Here is a 15,294-nt window from a genome sequence, read left to right on the forward strand (position 1 = left end):
AACTCAGAAGCTACCAGCGCAACATGGATGAAGGCAGCGCCGCCTTCCTATTGGCCGAAACTTTTTCCGTCTCGGCGTTTCATTGGACAGGACGCGAACACCACGAGTCGAGCACGCTCTCCGCAGGCTGACATCTCCCCTCTCGCGCTAATCTCTGGACAACGGAAAGGAGGCGGCTTCTGAGGAGCCAATGAAAGCGGGAGAGGGCGGAGCCTGGGGCCGGGCCTCAAACCGAGAAGGCAGGCGAGTTGGTAAACAAGCTCTGCGCCTCGTGGTGCCACGGGGCGGGTGTCGGCGAGTAGGCAGTCGGGTTAGGGAGCGGCGCCGTGCGGGGCGAGGTAAGCTAAGCGTTGCAAGCATACGGCGCGGCATGGCACCCGTCTGGAGGAGCTGGGAAGGCCTCTGATTTTACCCGCCCTCCGTCAGCCTCCACAGCGCATCAGTCCTGTAGCGGCCGCTGTATTCGGCAAAGGGGAAAATGGTGTCCCGCAGCGGGGAAAGAGGGAAGAGAGATTTTGGCCGCGCTCGCGCGCTGGGAGTGAGGGTCTCTTCGCAGACGTCGCCCCGTGCCAGCGCCCGCAAGAGGGTCGTGGGCTGTGCCTGGTGGGAAGGCGGATGAGGCGAAAACATGTTCTAGGAATTATTGCAGCTGTGGCGCGATGCATGAGAGAGGGACTGGGTTCCGGGAAATAAAAACAGGGCTGCGCTGATATCATCGCTGAACGGTAGCTAGCTTGGGGCGTCTTTTGCAGCCCTTGAGATGTGTTGGATACTGAGTCCCATCGACCCCAGCCCTCTTGACCCTGATGAGAAAGTTATAGGAGGGCGCTGGATGGGGAGCGCTGCATACTGGCTCAGAACAGTTTTCTAAGGCGCAGTATCAAATTGGATTAAATATTCTACGTTTTGAGTCAAGACTGTGACTATTCTTGGTTAATTACCACGGGGCGGCAGAGTCACAGCTTGCTCGAGAGGCGGTGCTGAGAAGCTGGAGCAGAAGAGGGAGGCGTGATAAGCCTCCGTTTTGTTGTTTTTTTTTCCGCCTGGGCGGCAGTTGCAGCTCTGTTTTCTTTCCCTGCCTTATATTTATTCATACCTATCATCCCAAACTCTCTTCCTCACTCCTACTGCTGAATTTTAATGTAAAATATTTGAAATTAGTATATTTTGCTTCCACGTAAATGGATATGGATTGATAAGAAATCCTGTTTCAGCATTTCATGCTAACAAGGAAACTCTTAGCAACTGGCAAGGATAAAAAAAGGCAGCACCTAGATTTTGAAGTGGTGGCCAATAAATTGGGTTGGTGGGAAATATTCACTTGGAAACTGTCTTTTGAAAACAGTTTTTCGTGTTTTTAAAGCCCGATGCTGTATGACAAGTGATCTAAACGGAAAAATGTGTCCTATATGTGTGCGTGTGTATTTCTAATGCTGTTGTTCCCATTTTGGGTTGATCTTTCCATGTTTTGTTTTTAGTTTTGATATGCTAATTAATTTCATGTGTTTTGTTTCCTTCTGATCCTGTGAAAATTATTTGAAGGCATTTTGCATGAAATAATTTGTGCTTGCCAGATTTTGTGTGGAATCTGCCTTGGTGTGACTTGAGTCTCAGAATTGTGCAAGCTGTGCTATGCCATTGTAGTAATTCTCTTTTCAGTCTACCTCATTTATTTTGTTCTGCTGCTGGGGGTATGTGGCTTCAAGAACAGCAACATTGTTCCATAAAATTGCTGGTTTGTTAAAAAAAAAAAAGGAAAAAAATCAGTTATAAAAAACAAAATAACATTTAGATTTCTGTCATTAATTTAATATAAAAACAGAACCTTTCGTTTTAAGAGAGAATAAGTTATAATTTGTCATTTAAGACAAGTGGGCAAAGGTTGGATGAAATTTAATGTTTTGAGGGGGATGAGGGCCATTGTGGGCATGGCACAATTCATAATGAAGTAAGGCTACATTGCAGAGATTGGTTTTCTGTTTTGTTTAGAGGGTTGGAATTTTTTCTTTTTTAAAAATTAATGATAGTCTTATTACTCAATTGTGTTCACACCCAACTGCTGAATGATGGGTGAAATCTGTGTTCCAGATTCTTAATCTTTCCATTCAGTGTTCATAAATTTAGCACTTCAGTATAACAGAAGAAGAGTTGCCAGGTTTTGGCAATTCTGTTGCTGAATTTTGGTGCTGTGGTCACAAAGGACTTCTGGGGCTGCAGACTGGTCACTCCTGGATTAAATCACTGTACTGAAATGGGATCATAAAAGCTAGCAGTGAATGATAAATCTTTTAAATGAGAGTTTCCATAATTATTTTAACACTGTGTGGTATGCTTGTTAAAAACAGTAATTCATTAATCCCTGTCTCCAATTATACAAGAAAACATAAATAAATTATTAAAACTTTACTTCCAACAGAGATTTAAATGCTTGGGTAGGTTTGTTGGTCAGGCTAAAAATTGTAGATTCCTCTTACGTCCAAAATGGTCATATGTAGAGATCTGCCTGCTGGCATCCTTTTGCAGCCACTTGGAAGATCTCAGTCTACTTCTGCTACTTGAGATTTGGAATGAAGATAACTCCCCATCATCCTTGTCAGTGAAATAGCTCACCCAGTTATTCACTTACTTTGACTTAACAGTTTCTGGAGCAAGATCTCCAACTTTGATCCAGTGGGCAGATTTAGAATTGTAAGAGCATGGTATGAATATTCTTTTACAATGGCTTGTGGTGTGTGCAGGTGTTTCATTAACAAAATGACTGTCATGAAGAACATGGCCAAAGCAGTCATTACCAAAAGACAGGCTGGTGAGGTTGCTCCTTGGGACCTCTGTAGTCTTGCATGAAATGTTCTACCACCCAGCTTACTTTTGCATTTTCCCCTTGAAGGTGAGCACTTTACAAAACAAAACACCAGGCTCTAGACTCTCACCAGTTTTATTTTCTAAGAATATCTATATTTTTGAAAGTAAAAAAATAAGTTGGAGGCTGTTATCTTTCTTTGAAGTGTGCAAGCTATTCATTTAATATATAAATGAAAAATGAAAATAAAGTCATGTGGAAAAGGGAGGCTGATTACTGTTTTCTAGGAAGAGAGACATCCCAGAAGTAGGCTTTCAGAAATATATGGCAATGGATGACACAAATAATATATTTTGGAGGCACGCATGCTCTTAAGAGTAGCTGTGCAAGTTCTTGGTTTTCATTTCATAAAAAAAAACCCCAGTCCTTGTTTGTCAGTCTTGTAGACCTATAAGAACTGACCTTTAAAGAAATCAAATTAAAGGATTCAGACTTTTATGTTTTGGCTGTGTTTCTAACTTACAGATATTCATTCATTAGCTATGATAGCCAAATAGCATCCCCTGTGTTCATCATAGACTTATACCTAAATACTATGTATTGGGACAGATGTTCATTTTGTATTGTTATTTTTCCCCAACGAGTTCTTGGCTAGCTGCCATTGAAGATGCAACACTGATAGAGCTGTTTTAATACAGCAAAATAATTCAAAAAGAATAGGAGAATCAGAAAACGTTTATGTCAGCACAAGAAAACGATATTGTGGTCTGAGGAATTTTATCCTTGACATACATGGCTTTAATGCTGCACTGTTTTTATTTACAAATTGGCAAAGGATGAATGTAATAAAGCTAATCTTGCCAGACTTAATCACCATAAACATGGACCATCTTCATTTGACTCACCAGCATTGAGAGCAATGACCCTTGTGACTTTGAAAACTAACATAAAACATATCTGCAAAACTTTATCTTAACACTGATATTATACATGAATTAAGGAAAAGACCTTGGAATGCTCTTAAAAACAAAACAACCCCCCCCCCCAGTAACATTTATATAGAATAAAGATGGCAAAATAAGGAACAATGTTTTTTATAATTTCCTGTTGTCCTCCTTCGGTTTTGCTGACTAATAAACTTGTTCTATAAATTTGTTTATGCTTTGAACACCTGAATAATGGCAATGTGTAAGCACTTTCAGATGTCGGCATTTTGTTTTTTTGGACTTTTCGTCTCCAAGACCAATTGTGTACAAGCAGGTGGTAATGGGATATCATTTCATGTCATGCATGACAATACAAAGAGGTGGGGTTCTCACTTTTTTAGCCTTGATAAGAATTATAAAGAATAAAGATGGCAAAATATGGAACAATGTTTTTTATAATTTCCTGTTGTCCTTCCTCAGTTTTGCTGACTAATAAACTTGTTCTATAAATCTGTTTATGCTTTGAATAGCTGTAGAAAATAGCTAATAATGGCAATGTGTAAGCACTTTCAGATGTCGCTTTTTTATCAGTGATTAACCATAGTTGTTATAATGTTTATATTGCTAAAAAAATCCTTTTATTTGTTAACTTTATTTGCAAAACTTTAAAGAGACCAAATATTTATAGCCTTCCCAATATCACTATATCCCAGGGTGGGATGCTTAAACAACAAAAGATAACTGGTGCATAATGCAGTTGCATGGATAGTAAATGGTGTCAGATACTCGACACATGTAACACCACTGCTGCGTGAGCTGCATTGGTTGCCGGTGTGCTTCTGGGTGGAATTCAACGTGCTGGTTGTCACCTTTAAAGCCCTTGATGGCTTGGGACTGGGATACCTAAGGGACCGTCTTCTCCCAGTTGTTTATACCCATCCAATTCGATCTGACAGGTTGGGTTTGCTATGGGTCCCGTCAGCCAGGGAATGCTGGTTGGTGAGAACTAGAAGGTGTGCCTTCTCTTCTGTAGCACCTGCCCTCTGGAACATTCTCCCTCCAGAAATTAGGATGTCTCCGACCCTGTTGGCCTTTCGTAAGGCCATGAAGACCTGGCTCTGGGCCTGGGGCCCCGAGCGTGTGAATGGTCCCATTTCTTAGTTATATTAACATCCATACATTGCTTACTTGGCAGCCATGTATACTTACTTTGTATTTTAATTGTTCTGATTGTAATTGTTTTAATTGTTTTATAGTTTTATTGTTGTAAGCCTCCCAGAGTCACTTGCTGAGATGGGCGGCTACAGAAATCAAATAAATACATACATACATACACACAAACAAACAAACAAACAATTTAGGTAAACCAAAAATACATACCAGGCTACTGTCATGGACATCTTAACAACTTGGCTGTTTCAGTAGTCACCCTGAAACAAAACCAGAGTTAGTGTCACCCTTGCCTCTAATGTAAGGGCATTCTATAATTGGTGTGTCACAGCTGAGAGTGCTTTCTGTCATGTCTCACATAATGTACTGCTTCCAGTAGAGGGAGTGAAGGGCCCCCTTGGCATTTCTTAATACTTGGGGTAGATATATTTATGGAAAAGCTTTCCCTCAAATAATAAGTTTCAAAGTAGTTGAGAATGGTTCCACATAAAGAGAAACAATTGGATGTTTAAATGCAATTGCAGGAAGTCTCTTGAAATAGATTACTTTCTCATGGGCTCTAAGGATCCAATTTATGCAGTTCCAATGAAAAAAAAATGAATATTCCAGTTTGGCACTTGCACATAAAAAATATGATCAGTGGGACCTTGATCATGAGGTTAGAGGAGTCAATTTCATGTGACTGATTTTGAATAGGGTTTGAATATGTCTAATAAGCTTAGAGCTGGGTGGAAAATGGAATTAAGGGCATCTCTGTAGAACATGAAATCCATTTTCAGTTACCAGTCAGTCTTCTTGTGACTGATCAGTATTTTTGATAGAGTAGTTATAACCAAAGTTTCCCAAAGTGCAATTTGTTTTGGTTAAACTTGTAGCCAGTTAAACCATGTATTGATCATAACTGCAGTAGTAAAATGCCTTGTTTCTGCCACACTGAAATACAGAAACATTCCTTGGGAGCTGATTGTAAAGTTAGAAAAGGAATAGCAGATGCACATCATGTAATCCTTGAGAGAGACATAGAAGTTTACTATTTCTTCAGAGGTCCTCAAATTCCTCCTGCCTCTTCTGAGTATACATCTGGACAGTTATCTCCTGTTAATTTTGCTTCATTCTCCTACTGACCCATCTGTGACCACTGTGTTGCAGCCATCTCCCTTCTATAAAACATCAGTTGAAATTGCTAAAATGAACCATTTAAAACACAAAAACCATTAAATACATACAGGTGAAGCAATGTTTAATAATCCAGCAAAACCTCTCTCACAGTAAAGATACAAAAAATCATGATTTCTTTAGGTTTTTAAAAATTATGTGGATCAACAGGGTCTTTGATTACAACTGAAAGTGTATTCCGCAGTGCCAAGGCCACTGTGGAAAACAGCCCTATTTTACTGGTGAACAGATGAGAAGAACCTGAGTTGTTAAGCTTGAAATGCAGAGCTAATACAGATGGATTTAAATCATTAGATTCTAAACTTTTAAAGTCTAAGTTATAACTTTAAATTCAGCTTTAAAAATTAATTGGCAGTCCAAGTTCTCACCATTCCTTCATCATTTCAAGTGTTCAGTCTTGGAATTTCTATCATTTGACATTTCCAGTCGTTAAAAGCAGCTTAGTAAAGAATGTGTTGCAGTAGTCTAATCTGCAACTTGACTAATTGAAGCAAAATCAAATCTCCAGAAGACCATAATTTTTCTTGGTTAATAAACTCCCGGTGAATTCACAAGCTGTGTATTTGGTTGTTCAGGAGGACACCCTTATCTAGATGTAAATCTCCAGCCAGAGCAGCAGTTTCCTTGCCTGTTGTGCCTCTGTCTCATCTGGATTATGTTTCAGCTTGTTCCACTCCCTCCCCCTCATGTCTCCCTGAGCTCAAGAATTTCACTGTCTCCTGGGAGAAGTAAATGGATGGTAAAATTGAATGTCATAGGTATACTTAGAATACTTATGCCCAAAGTTTTGAATTATTTTGGCCAGCATTTTCATGCAGACATTTACAGCATGGAGAACAAAACAGAACATTGTGGTATATCTTGCCAGTAGCTGTGAAGCAGAATAACACCTTTTCTCTTGCTAGTCCCCTAGATGGGACTGCAGCTATGGTCACAGTCTACTTTCCAAGTTCAACCCAGATAAATATGTGGCATCTTCTGTCCAGTCTGCCAAAGTTAGGAAGGGAGCAAAGTATGCTCAGGAACTGAACTTATAGCTTTGACAGTTGCTGAAAAAGGATGAAGAGTGTGGATGCTTGTGTGGTTGACACTTGATGATGCTGGGAAGGGAGAAAAGTAGATGTAGCATTTTGCTTTATGACATGTCAATGGTAACTGAACATAAGTCTTTAGAGAAGAAAATATAGTAGGGTATTTTTTTATTAGATGGTGAAAAAAATGTTGACTATTTAGGAAGTCCTAAAGTTGACTATGCATGTGCTTAACTCTTTAGGGAGAACAGTAATAAGTTCAGTACCTTCTGCCAGTTAATTGTGTTTAAATCAGATTAAGTGTGCTGAAGGATGCTGAATTAGTTCAGGAAATGCCCAAGCTCAGTTTGTCTTGTTCTCTGGCTTCTATTTTGCTTTGTTTTCCCCAAGTGTGGGTTTATGTATTCAACCTGGAATACAGCAGAATGTAAAACATTTTCTTTCTAAGAGTTTAGTAGGAACTGACAGCTGCATTTTGTAGATGATTTCTGTTGTTGAATTTAGATTTTAGTATTGCCATTAGAAAAAACCTAACAAATTCCTCGGAGGGTCTATTTGTTGTTTCTTTGTTTTGCAGGGGAAGGGGCTTATTTTGGAGAGATCTGCCATCCTATAGAAATGTCTTTCATGATTATAGAGGCAGATAGTTTTACCTGATATGTTTCTATTAAAATAACTCATATTTTATGATATTTTCATAATATTATGAAAAAGTATGAATGACATTGCTCAGTATGAAATGGTTTTATCTGAAACCAAGTTTCAGCCAAAAAAAAAAAGTCTTCTGGAATATATGTTTCAGAGTAAGAAATGGTTAAGTAATGGAAGTAGCCCTAAATATTGTGAGGAATATGCTGTTCCCACTTGTCCTCACTGATATGGTCAAATGGTGCTTTGTAAATATCATACTAACTTAGCATTTATTCTTCTGCTTTTCATAGCACAAAAGAGAAATACATATGCTCCCAACAGCACTGTTCTCCCCTCCCAGCAAAAATAGAGTGGTACTCTTTAAGAGATGTCAATAGTCTCTCTCCTAGAGATAAAAGCAGCTGACACAATGCTGTTGCATTACTTTAACCAGAAAAAATAGCTCAACGCTGTGGCAGCTGCCTGCATGCACCTTCTTCAGTCATTAAGGTCAGAAAAGTGGACAGAGAGAGCACATGAAAACAGCTGACACAGTATTGATTTATTTTCATGGTTTAAAGACATACCCATTGCACTATAGCAGGTGCACTTGTGATTTCCATCTGTCTTTCAAAAGGGTGATGGCTGGTAGACATGGCTTGGTAAATGCAGTGACTCACAGAAAGTACCAATCAAAGCGAATATTTGTACACAAAGTAATTTGCTTAAAGCTTTTCAGAGTGTCCTTAACGCTTGCAGAGTGGCTGTTCATTATATAAGGGAGCAAGAAGATTCGAGAATGAATCAGAATTGGAAATATATCTGATTTTACAACCCTCTGTCTGATCTTTTGCAGGTTCATATTATGAATCTGATGAATGTTAAACATAGCCTAGCCTGTCAATCTCAAGTTAACTATTTATGCATTCCGCTTTCAGTCTATGTGCACTATGAGTGGATGTTGAGACACTAGGGTTAAGGACCTCATGTTCAGATCCAAACATCGTGCTGGAAAATAAAAAAAAGGAATGGCATTCTTCTGAGCCAAAGGATTTTTTAAAAAGATCAGTTGATATTACAGAGCAAATTGGAATAAAAGTTATAGTCTATTCTGTTCAAAGTGTTTGGCTTAATAATGCAAATTTTAGCTAGTTCTCCCCCTCTCCTCACATATGGGTTTTTATATGGGCACTCCAGTGAATTTTGAGGGTGTGATGATCCTCTATGCTTGTCTTCTCAGAAAAGTCAAATTCTCATGTAATGTCAATCAAGTATTGACTAACTGGATGTCAATTTTCTTGTAAGAAGTTGTGATCATTATGTAGAATGTAAAAATAGAGCGTTATATTTTCTACGTTTGACATTCAGAATGCTATGCCTAAGTGACCTCACAAAGTACTGTCTTTTCTGCTATCAAAGCAACTGAACAATATGGCTGTTCTTAAAATTAGTCTTCCATGTTAAGTCCTAAGTTGGGATCTATGGACTGGCTAACCTAACTTTGGGTATGCATTGACTATGGGATTAAATGCTATGAAAAAAAAATGTTTTCTTCTGATGTTGGCTTTACAACGGGTAACGTGCAGTGATCCAATTTATGCCTTTCCACAGTGGAATACTCTTTGATCTAGTGGAAGAGAAGAATGAGGGAGGTGGTTTTAGATGATGCTTCTTTCTTCATGAAGTCCTCTGCTCCTTCTCCAAAGCTACTCTGGGCAATTGGGGACCTTTTGAAACAGCATAGGAGTTAGCATGACTGTGTTTCTAGGTTCTGGTGTGTGTGTGTGTGTGTGTGTGTATGCCTGAGTAGTTCTTTTAAAAAGCATAAGCTTTCGTGAACTACAGCTCACTCCATGCCACTTCATGCATCTGATGAAGTGATCTGTAGTTCATGAAAGCTTATGCCTTTTAATAAAAATGGTTATTCTGAAAAGATTCTGCCAGACTCCTTCCGATGATGTGGCTACCAAAGACTAATAGAGCTCTTCTCCTGCAGTTGGTGGTTCTGTGAAATTCTTGGCCTAATCCAGCAATACTTTATGTTCACACCACCACAGAGTTTTTGGGTGCTAATAACCTGGATGTTGACAGGCTTTGTTCTGGTGACTAAACATTTGGTGATGGTCTCAGTCTTAGACACTTTAAATATTTGCCTGGAGTTATCAGTCTTCATGAGCAAATATTGTTATATTCCAAGTTTTAGACACACAATATAATGTGTTTATGTTTGGTTTTGGTGATGACATTGCCTGTGGGTGGGAATGTTAAAACAAAACATCCACCCGCAGTATGAAACAACTGTGGTGTTCTAATGTGTAGTTTGGCTGTGTTAAATATTCTCCATGGGCTTTAGCATTATGGTCTCATCTTGACCATACTACAATGAAAGTAGGAAACTGCATGTTGCCTATTTTTATAAAACATCTGTGTTTCCAGTCTGTAACAGATAAAGTGCTCCATAGTGAGTGTTACCTACTGTATAGTGTATGAATATTCTGCAAATAATTGAGCTTTATTTTGTATTGAGGGTGGACTGAAATCTTATATAAATTAATGCACTTATTTGCAGACTTGTAAAACAAAATCAGCCTATTAAAACTATTAAGCATTTGTTGTTATGCAAGGATTTTCTGTTAGTCTTTTATAATTTCTTACATTACTAACTTAAGTTTCTGTTAAAATATATTTTAATTGCATCTTGGAGGAAAACTTTGAGATAAATTCATATGATAACTGTAATGAGTAGTCTGTAGAAATGGATATTTTCTCTAGCAGTCAATTGACAAATTATGATTTATGCATGCTATAAACTTAGGTATTTATTGCTAACTCCATGGTTACAAAAACTATGAGAGCTTTAGCAGTTGGGCAGCATGGAAAATAGATGAATAAAAATGATAAGTTGCTATCCTTATTTGAACTTAAACGATTGATAGTACTTATGTAATTTAGATCAGTCCAGCACAACTTGACTTCCTTTAATGGGTTGAGAGTACAACCTTTAATTATCTAGTTATCTTGAAGTTCCAGACCTAATCATCTGGAGATCTCCTGTGTAGATTTCCAGTGGTTTAGATGTAACAGGAGGTGCAAAGCTGTAAGATAGATGGGGCTTTGAATCTTGATTCCTGTATGAGAAGGGGCTGCTAATGTTGTCTGCTTTAGCATTGGGCTATATGTGGCCTGGGCATGATACTGCAACTCAGGAGTCAGATGAAAAGAGGTGTAACAGATCTATAGGTAGGTCTATTGTCCCACTACTCAGTTTTAAATTAAATTCTGACTGCCCATTCCTGTCTCCTAATAGTGTTCTAGATTGCTGGTCTTCGGGCCACAAATATTTTTATGCTAGTACCATTTATATCAAATGGCAGCCAATGTTTTTTGAAAAAAACTGAGCAGTAATTGACTTGTAAACATTATCCTTGTAGGGAGCATGCAAGTTGCTGCCTGGAGTAAGTAGTGTGTAATAAGTAGCTTGCAGTTTTGTATAATAATGAACGTAATTGGATATGATTTATTCTAGAACCCTGACCATCATAAGTGAAAGTTCATTAATTCCAGGGATGCAGCTGATGGCTAGAATTTTGCATGTCCCCAGACAGTGTCTAACCCAGTCAGCCGGATGTAAATGGAGTTGTCAGGCTAGAACTTTTATACTTAATTTACTGATATATCCATGCCTAAAATAAAAAAGTTGTCAGGCTTGATCCAGAATTAGAGTTTTACCCCTGATCTTTGCTGTCTGAAGCCTTTTAAGGAGAAAGTGATGTTGTCCTTATTTGTAAGCAATGGGCAGGGAACTTGTGCCACCATTGGAAAATAATTGTCATTTAAGCAGCCTCAAGAATAAAAAGTTACATTGTAGTATTTTATGTATGAAAGGATTTAAGTAGGATATGGGGTTCATCATTTCAGTTTGGAGGGATTTGCCAATGCATTTAGGTTTGTGGTCATAGCTTCCTTACTGCAGAGTGTCAAAACAGTTTTTCCTTGTGCCTGATTTAACAAATACATTTGTGGGGCTTGCTTGTCTTACTCATGGATTTTCTTGTATTCCAAAACACAGTATAATAGTCCTTCCCAACCCAGTGCTCTCTAGGTGTGTTGATTAAAACCCACATCATACGATGCATCCCTGGTTATAGGAATTTTCCCATGTTGGTTTTTCAATCCTGGTATAGTCTTCCTCAAAATACTTATTTGGCATCTAGTTTTCTAACTTGTAGATGACATTAAAAGATCCCCCCCCCCATTCAGTGGATAGTCCTCAGTAGTATACAGTATATTATCATGGAGCACATTGATCAGCTTATAACTGTCAGAAGGAAAAACCAGTAATTAAAACAATGCAGTCTTAAAGTAGCGAACACACAGTAATTCATTATAGTAGGAATAACAAATAAGATATTTCCAGTTTCTTTCTGAAAGAGAAGGAAATAGATGGTTCTAGTGCAGTGCTATCATGGTCTTGTGTCAGATGCTTGATTACCTAATGACAGGAAACAATGAAAATCTGTAGTTAGAAGATCTGCAGCTATGTATCTGAACTGTTAGTACTCTTTTTTTTTAACCTTTTATGTCTTTTAATCTCAGTTTGTAGCTAAATGTTTATACAATGAGTGGGAAGAAGAACTTGAAGTGTCTCAGAAGGGGCTTCTGCTTATGAGCTCTTTAGTTTAGCAATAGGAATTTGGCTTTGCAGCTTGATGCTTCAGTTTTTTGCAGAGGGTTTTAGATGGCTTCATGATTGGGCTTTTTCTCAAAGCAATCATTCTGCTGTATTTTATAAAACAGTAGGAAATGAATTTGTCCTTTCCTTCTATACTTTATGTTTTGTAATCTTCCTCCCTTGGAAACTTGCATACTCAACCTTTTAAAAAAATTTATACTGAAGAACACGTCATTCTTACGATTCCCAATCTACAAATAATTCCTGCTTCCTCTGTCTTTTTGTCTCTGCCTTGTCTTGCTTTTGTATTGTGTCTTCATTCTGTTATCTTTATTGCTTTCCTGCATGTTTCTCTGCTTTTCATTCATTCCCTTCTTCTCAGCCTTGCCTTATATTTGCTGTCCAAAAGTTCTGGATACATAAACTATTTTTCCCTAGATTTTCTTTGGTTTGTTACTCTATCCTTGATGTGCATTCCTACTAAAGATTGATTATGGTATGAGTGATTAAGCTTAGAAAAATAATGAACAGATAGATTCATGTAATTGTGCAGAAGCTCTTCCCTTACTTTGACATCTGGTCTTAATTAAATTATTTGTGTTAAGCAGTTAGATATGAAAATCAAGGATGAAAAAACAGTGATTGCATAAACAAGCCTTCTTGTTCAGTGGATCTGTTGCTTTGAAGCTATACCAAGGCTTCAGGGAGGAAAAAGCAATCATGACCTTGGCTTTCAATATGCTAATCTCAAAAGGTTGCAGCATACTGCCTGCTCAGTGGCTCTTGTGAGCCATTCCTTCTGTATTTCTTGATCTAGCCCACATTAGTTCAGTTGGCTTTGAAATAGAAGATAGTGCTAGGAGGATAAAATATTTGCTTCTCTGGATGTTAACATTTTCAAAACCAAAAATAAATGGTTTGTTCAGAACTTTGTGCCAGTTCAAATTTGCCCCTTGTAATCTCTGTTCATTTCAGATGAGATAAAGGAAGCATTTTTGGAATTGCTTTAAGATGTGAAATGTACATTGCCCACATAAGTGAGGGAGGGGGAAAGGGCAGCCTGTGCTTGGAAAAACAAAACTGCCATTGAGTTCAGATGGGGTGGGAAGAGGCATCAATCTTTCTAGTAGTATAAATATGGCCAGTTGGTCAGATTCGACAGTATTCTTGGTTGATAATTAAACTAGTTATTTCCTGCCCACATAGAGATGATTTGCCAAAACAACTCTGAGCCAAAGAGATGTTAGCTAAAACTACTACATTCTTCCCTTCCCTTCCCTTCCCTTCCCTTCACATAGTTCCTTTAATTTAAGGAGTGAAATTCCAGGTATACAGAATTTGTAGATTTGATCCCTATACTATAGCAAGGAAAGGGATGGTGATCTAAGAATTTAAGTACATTGTTGCTGCTTTGGAGCTGAATTTCTTACTGTACAGCATTTCTCTACAGCCTGAGAAGTTTAGCTTTTCCTTAAAACAAGTTTGAATTCTATGCATGCATATATAAACACACACACATGCACACACACATTCTACATACCAACAGCAAAATCTTGTGACTACTGTGAATCTTGTCAGTTTTAAAAGAGTTTGTTCTGTGGGCAGTCATTTAACACTGATTGCTAGTTTGCTTGGAAGGCATAAGAATGCCAATTTATTCTACTGTACTGGTTTAGGTAAAGTTTTCAAAATGTCTTGCTGAGTAAAAAAATCCTTAGTGTGTGGGATATACCCCTCTTTAACATTTTAGTTTAGTAAGGTTCTTTTATTCTTCAGTATTACCACTTGTTCTTATATTGAGAGTCATAAGTACACAAAATGACATCATTCTTTCACAAGAGGAGAAGGGTCTGGAAGGCTGCAGGAAAAAAAATGAATGTTTTAAGAAAACCAGCCAAGTAATATTGCCTGATGAGAAACAAAGTGGTGGGATGGAAGTTAGTGAAATGGAATGTCCTAGAAGAGGCCTGATTGAATCTGCTACAATGTACATTACAGGTCCCATTTGTTATAACCCACCTTTTCTTCAAAGTAAAGTATAATATTTCTGCATCTGCTCTTTCAGCTTTATCCTCCTAACTTACCCTGTGAGGTAGATTAAGTTGGGAGATAGTGATTGATTTTATTAATTGAGTACAAATCTAAACCTGGTCTCATAGTCTTACTAAATGCATTATACCAAGCCATTATTTGTTTTAACCATAGTTTGATGAGTATGACTCAAGGGTTAGGTTATTATAATATACCAAAAGCAATCAAACCACAGAATGTGCAATTCTATCATTTCTTTGATTGTGCCTTTCAAGCTGTAATAGATACGTAAAATGTTTAGAGAAGAGAAGAATCTAAATTATTCACACATTAAAAGCTTGACTATATACTTCTTTCATTTTAGGACCAAGCATTCTGCTCTAACTTCTCATAATGACAGAATTTCGTAGGTAAATAGATTTAAAACATGTCTGTGTTCATTTACCTTTTCATTCAAAGCCAGTGTGAACCACAAATAGATTGGGAGCTGCAGTGGAACGCCGCTAATAACAAGTGGTCCAATTAATTTATGCTTTACATGTAAAACTAACAAAAGGGAACTGGCCTTATTTCTTCATCCAATATGTTTAGCTTTTCAAAACTTTGTGGATGTTGAGCAATATAAATTTGCCGCTAGTTTCCTTTATAGCTTACCCGTTAACTTTATTTTGGAAAAATGTTGTAAAGAGGCTCTTCCACTGTGACTGACTCTTTCCTTTTGCTGCTTGGCTCCTTCACTTGTTTTTTCTTTCCTGACATTGTTATGCTGAACAGAGCATTCTGGCACAGGTCTTGGATAAAGGAACTTTAGAGTTTGTTAGGTCATTCATCAACCTTCTCTAGTGCTTTCTGTTCTGA

At 38.0% G+C, this 15,294-nt stretch overlaps 1 protein-coding gene across 1 annotated transcript in view; it reads left to right on the forward strand.

The window, feature by feature from the left end:
- The first annotated feature begins 226 nt into the window (after positions 1-226).
- COQ8A (coenzyme Q8A) overlaps positions 227-15,294 on the forward strand; it is a 66,385-nt gene continuing 51,317 nt past the window's right edge. The window contains exon 1 of the mRNA XM_063304296.1: positions 227-338. The gene's annotated coding sequence lies outside the window, so the exon portion shown is untranslated. The remainder of the gene's footprint in view (positions 339-15,294) is intronic.

Source organism: Candoia aspera, chromosome 1, assembly GCF_035149785.1.
Source record: "Candoia aspera isolate rCanAsp1 chromosome 1, rCanAsp1.hap2, whole genome shotgun sequence".
NCBI lineage: Eukaryota > Metazoa > Chordata > Lepidosauria > Squamata > Boidae > Candoia > Candoia aspera.